The sequence below is a fragment of the Protomyctophum bolini genome (genome assembly GCF_963924005.1).
Source record: "Protomyctophum bolini genome assembly, chromosome: 16".
NCBI classification, from domain to species: domain Eukaryota; kingdom Metazoa; phylum Chordata; class Actinopteri; order Myctophiformes; family Myctophidae; genus Protomyctophum; species Protomyctophum bolini.
In genome coordinates this window covers 43809871-43815870 of record NC_137877.1, presented here as the reverse complement: position 1 = coordinate 43815870, position 6000 = coordinate 43809871, and positions in this window count along the sequence as shown.

The following is a 6000-nucleotide window of genomic DNA, read 5'->3' as shown; positions in this document are numbered from 1 at the left end:
CTTTTGCTATAGTGATGCAATCAATGAATCATTTGGGACCACCTGTGTATAGCTTATTTAACATTGGCCTTTTCTCTATACGTGCGGCCTGCGCGACATGGATGATTTTAAAATATTTCTCTGTGTCTGCGTCTCTCCCATATAAATATATGGGTCTCTCCCCCTCATGTGTGCAGCCCACACACACACACAGAAAAAAGGAGGGGACACGAGTTGAAAGAGAAACTCTCGCATGAAGGCTCATGCATCGCATGCTTTGTCATAACTTTGCGTGGCGGCGGCGCATGCTTAAAATAAACAGATCTACAAGCTTACATCGTGTACCATAATATACATCATTCCATGTCGATAACTTGTACATTTTGCGCATGTGAACATCGTACGCTGCCATTACATTTGCGCTGCGCCTCGACATATACTGTGTGTGTCTACTATTAAAATCAGACTGTCAGCTGTCATATCAATAGTGATCCCCGTAAAAAAATACATGCTTTTATAACTAATTATTAATGCAGCCTCACAACTGCCGACGCCCGACAGCTATTTTGGCTATCGTACTGTATTTGGTCCTCTATAAAGTCCGAATGCATTCACACCAGTAACGAACCGCACCGTGGTTCGTTTGGAAGCGAACCGAGTCCGGCCTTTTTTAGCGGACCATGGTTCGTTTCTTTGATCCGCACCAGAGTTCGGATGCACGTTCACACCAACCGAACCAAAGGGGTAAGCGGACCATGGTTCGTTTTAAACGAACCAAACATGTCCGGTAGGGTGCATCAAAATTCAATGCAAAATATTTAACGACCAAATATCAATCTGTTCCTTTGCTAAAAGATGCCACTTCATGTTGTAAGAACATGTGCAAAATATCTTTTCAATATATGGTGATTTACAGGTCCAACGCAGCATGTGAAATTTGGGTAAAAGTGCAATTTTCGGTGTTTTTTGAACATTAAATGCAAAATATTTAACGACCAAATACCAATCTGTTCTTTTGGAATTTTGTTACAATGGCTATAAAAATGATCTTTGCAAAGTTTGGGGAAAATTCATTCAGATTTACTGGTCCAACACAGCATGTCAAATTTGAGTAAAAGTGCCATTTTCGGTACTTTTTGGACTCCCATTTTCTATTATCATAACATGTCCATTTATCAAAATTACAACAAATAGTTTTTGAGAAGATGTTATTGGAAAGAGAAAAATGTGTTTATTTAACAATAAACATTACATTGTCATTTAAATCATCACTGAAAAATGGACTCTTAGTCCTTCACTGTGTTCATGTTCAGCTTGCGCTTGCAGCGAAGATTGGGCTGCTTACAGCGATCATGCTCAACTGCTTGCAGCTCATTCTGCAGATGTTGCTCACTCTTCGCTGCTGCCACAAAGTCTGTTTGACCCCACGCTCAGCGCAGTAATTGACGACGTTGATAGCACGCACATGCATCACACCTGCCTGGAATGATGCACTGGTAGCCCAATCCTCTACATTGAGTGACATAAATGCTGGTTCGATCTGCAGCTGGTGCATACCAAACCAGCAGTCTGGGTTGGCAAGGTCAGCCAACCTGGTGGTCAGTGAGAGGACTGGAAACTTTGGCTTGTCTAAACCAGTGCCAATGCGCTGCTGTGGGGCTAGCATGGGAAGATCATCTGGCTTGTGATCCAAAATGGCATCCGAAAGTGCACGTCGCTCATCAGCTGGCACCTTGGTGCTGAAGAGTGCCAGGGGCAGCATCTCAGGAGTCAGGTACCAGAGGTGCCTCTGCAGTGCTTTCATGGCTGATGTTGCAATGCCCTCGTCAACAGACTTGTAAGCGTGCAGGTTGTGGTAGAGTGTGAGGTCATTCCATGCAGCATCTACGGCCGTGTCACAGGTCAGCCACCATGTTGCATAGATGTGCCATCATAGATGTGCCACCATGTTGCACAGATGGAGGAGCGTTTGACAGTGGTGGTTGGAGATTCAGAGCAGCTGAAATTGCTTGGCGTGCCAGCATACACAAAGGGTAAAGACAAGGCGTGTGGAGAGATCATTGCCAGGCTGACTTGTAAGCTACTGCAGGAGTGGTGCTGTGACGACCAGATTGTCAACATGGCATTTGACACCACTGCATCAAACACAGGACATCTCACAGCAGCCTGCATTGCCATCCAGCTCTGACTTGGTAGACCACTGCTCTGGTCCGGGTGCCGGCATCACATTGGTGAGGTGATCCTCAGCCACATTTTCACTGGCCTCAAGGTGGAGTGCTCACGCTCACCAGAGGTTACCTTGTTTAGGCGTCTGCAGGACAACTGGAACTTGCTGCCACACAATTGCAGTGACCCCTTGTCCCGCTACATTACTGCCAACGCCGAACAACCGTTCCTGGGCAGGTTACGTGCTGAACTCACTGCATGTGCTGCGGCAATGATAGAATACAAGCGAGGCGACTACCGTGAGTTTGTGCAGCTGTGTCTTGTCTTTCTGGGTGCAGATGCAGCACGGACTCCAGCAAACTTCCAAAGACCGGGAGCGCTGCACAAGGCACGCTGGATGGCCAAGTTACTTTACACTCTCAAGTTGGCTTTGCTGGAGCAGCATATCGCCTTGCTTCCCCAGGGCACCATCACCACACGGCAGCAGGTGCCGAAGATTCGGGCGTTTGCCAACTCCATTACGCACATCTATGCAACATGGTGGCTGACCTGTGACACAGTCGTAGATGCTGCATGGAATGACCTCACACTCTACCACAACCTGCACGCTTACAAGTCTGTTGACGAGGGCATTGCAACATCAGCCATGAAAGCACTGCAGAGGCACCTCTGGTACCTGACTCCTGAGATGCTGCCCCTGGCACTCTTCAGCACCAAGGTGCCAGCTGATGAGCGACGTGCACTTTCGGATGCCATCTTGGATCATAAACCAGATGATCTTCCCATGCTAGCCCCACAGCAGCGCTTTGGCACTGGTTTCAGCAAGCCAAAGTTTCCAGTCCTCTCACTGACCACCAGGTTGGCTGACCTTGCCAACCCAGACTGCTGGTTTGGTATGCACCAGCTGCAGATCCATCCAGCATTTATGTCACTCAATGTAGAGGATTGGGCTACCAGTGCATCATTCCAGGCAGGTGTGATGAATGTGCGTGCTATCAACGTCGTCAATGACTGCGCTGAGCGTGGGGTCAAACTCACAACAGACTTTGTGGCAGCAGCGAAGAGTGAGCAACATCTGCAGAATGGGCTGCAAGCAGTTGAGCATGATCGCTGTAAGCAGCCCAATCTTCGCTGCAAGCGCAAGCTGAACATGAACACAGTGAAGGACTAAGAGTCCATTTTTCAGTGATGATTTAAATGACAATGTAATGTTTATTGTTAAATGAACACATTTTTCTCTTTCCAATAACATCTTCTCAAAAACAATTTGTTGTAATTTTGATAAATGGACATGTTATGATAATAGTCCAAAAAGTACCGGAAATGGCACTTTTACTCAAATTTGACATGCTGTGTTGGACCAGTAAATCTGAATGAATTTTCCCCAAACTTTGCAAAGATCATTTGTATAGCCATTGTAACAAAATTCCAAAAGAACAGATTGATATTTGGTCGTTAAATATTTTGCATTTAATTTTCAAAAAACACCGAAAATTGCACTTTTACCCAAATTTGACATGCTGCGTTGGACCTGTAAATCACCATATATTGAAAAAATATTTTGCATATGTTCTTACAACATGAAGTGGCATCTTTTTGCAAAAGAACAGATCAGGAGGTTAAAATTGCATTTTTTTATGCACCCTAATGTCCGGTGTGAAAGCGCCCTAATAGAGTGTCCAAATGGCAAAAAAAGGTCTAAAAACTGGGGTAAAAATAGTCTAAAAATGTCTACATTTATACCTTGACAAAATGTCTTTTGTAACATGACGTTTTTCTGAAAAACCTCATGTTTCTATATCAGTGGTTCTCAAACTATTTCATTTCAAGGAGCCCCTTATATGTATTTGGCCGCCGACCACCATCTGAATATGTATAGTTTCATGCAGGGAGCTTCCAGAAGTAAAGATTTGAGTTAAAAACGTTCTCTCATTTAAAGATTTGAGTTAAAAACGTTCGCTCTGAAATAATATATATTCAAAGATTTGAGTTAAAAACATTCGCTCTGAAATAATATATATTCAAAGATTTCCACTGAGCATTCTTGTAGTCTAATAGAGTGTCCAAATGGCAAAAAAAGGTCTAAAAACTGGGGTAAAAATAGTCTAAAAATTTCTACATTTATACCTTGACAAAATGTCTTTTGTAACATGACGTTTTTCTGAAAAACCTCATGTTTCTATATCAGTGGTTCTCAAACTATTTCATTTCAAGGAGCCCCTTATATGTATTTGGCCGCCGACCACCATCTGAATATGTATAGTTTCATGCAGGGAGCTTCCAGAAGTAAAGATTTGAGTTAAAAACGTTCTCTCTGAAATAATATTCAAAGATTTGAGTTAAAAACGTTCGCTCTGAAATAATATATATTCAAAGATTTTAGTTAAAAACATTCGCTCTGAAATAATATATATTCAAAGATTTCCACTGAGCATTCTTGTAGTCTAATAGAGTGTCCAAATGGCAAAAAAAAGGTCTAAAAACTGGGGTAAAAATAGTCTAAAAATGTCTACATTTATACCTTGACAAAATGTCTTTTGTAACATGACGTTTTTCTGAAAAACCTCATGTTTCTATATCAGTGGTTCTCAAACTATTTCATTTCAAGGAGCCCCTTATATGTATTTGGCCGCCGACCACCATCTGAATATGTATAGTTTCATGCAGGGAGCTTCCAGAAGTAAAGATTTGAGTTAAAAACGTTCTCTCTGAAATAATATTCAAAGATTTGAGTTAAAAACGTTCGCTCTGAAATAATATATATTCAAAGATTTTAGTTAAAAACATTCGCTCTGAAATAATATATATTCAAAGATTTCCACTGAGCATTCTTGTAGTCTAATAGAGTGTCCAAATGGCAAAAAAAGGTCTAAAAACTGGGGTAAAAATAGTCTAAAAATGTCTACATTTATACCTTGACAAAATGTCTTTTGTAACATGACGTTTTTCTGAAAAACCTCATGTTTCTATATCAGTGGTTCTCAAACTATTTCATTTCAAGGAGCCCCTTATATGTATTTGGCCGCCGACCACCATCTGAATATGTATAGTTTCATGCAGGGAGCTTCCAGAAGTAAAGATTTGAGTTAAAAACGTTCTCTCTGAAATAATATTCAAAGATTTGAGTTAAAAACGTTCGCTCTGAAATAATATATATTCAAAGATTTGAGTTAAAAACATTCGCTCTGAAATAATATATATTCAAAGATTTCCACTGAGCATTCTTGTAGTCTAATAGAGTGTCCAAATGGCAAAAAAGGTCTAAAAACTGGGGTAAAAATAGTCTAAAAATGTCTACATTTATACCTTGACAAAATGTCTTTTGAAATTACGTTCTTTCAATGTCTAATCTAAGCCTAGACTGCTAAAAAACTATGTTTACCCCATTTTTTTGACGGTCATTTAGACGTCTGAAAGCCGACAATTGCTCAGTGGGTTTGGTCCACATTTTCACTATTTTTCAAAAATAGCAGATCTACAAGCTTGTAGCGCGGCCCGTTTCAATACCTAAAGTATAACATAGTGCTTAAAACACCAGGCGTGTTCCTGTGCTGAATAGGTGGACTACTTTTCCTGCGGACCATCTTTTGCAGACCGCGGCCATCTCGCCATCAAAACGTCCCGCTGCCTCCTGCCTTATGTGGCAAATTCAAAACAGGTGGTATGCATGGGCCGTTGAGTGAAATTCAACAAGTGCTTCCAAACTGCAACACTTAGAAAAATGATCACCTGCAAGGAAAGAAAGTAGCTCATAACATGTCAACAGTGTATTAAACAAACACATTGCAGATAGAAAGAGGATAATTCAGGCTTTTTCGTACAGCTGCAATGTTGGTGAGTTTGATGTTGTTTATA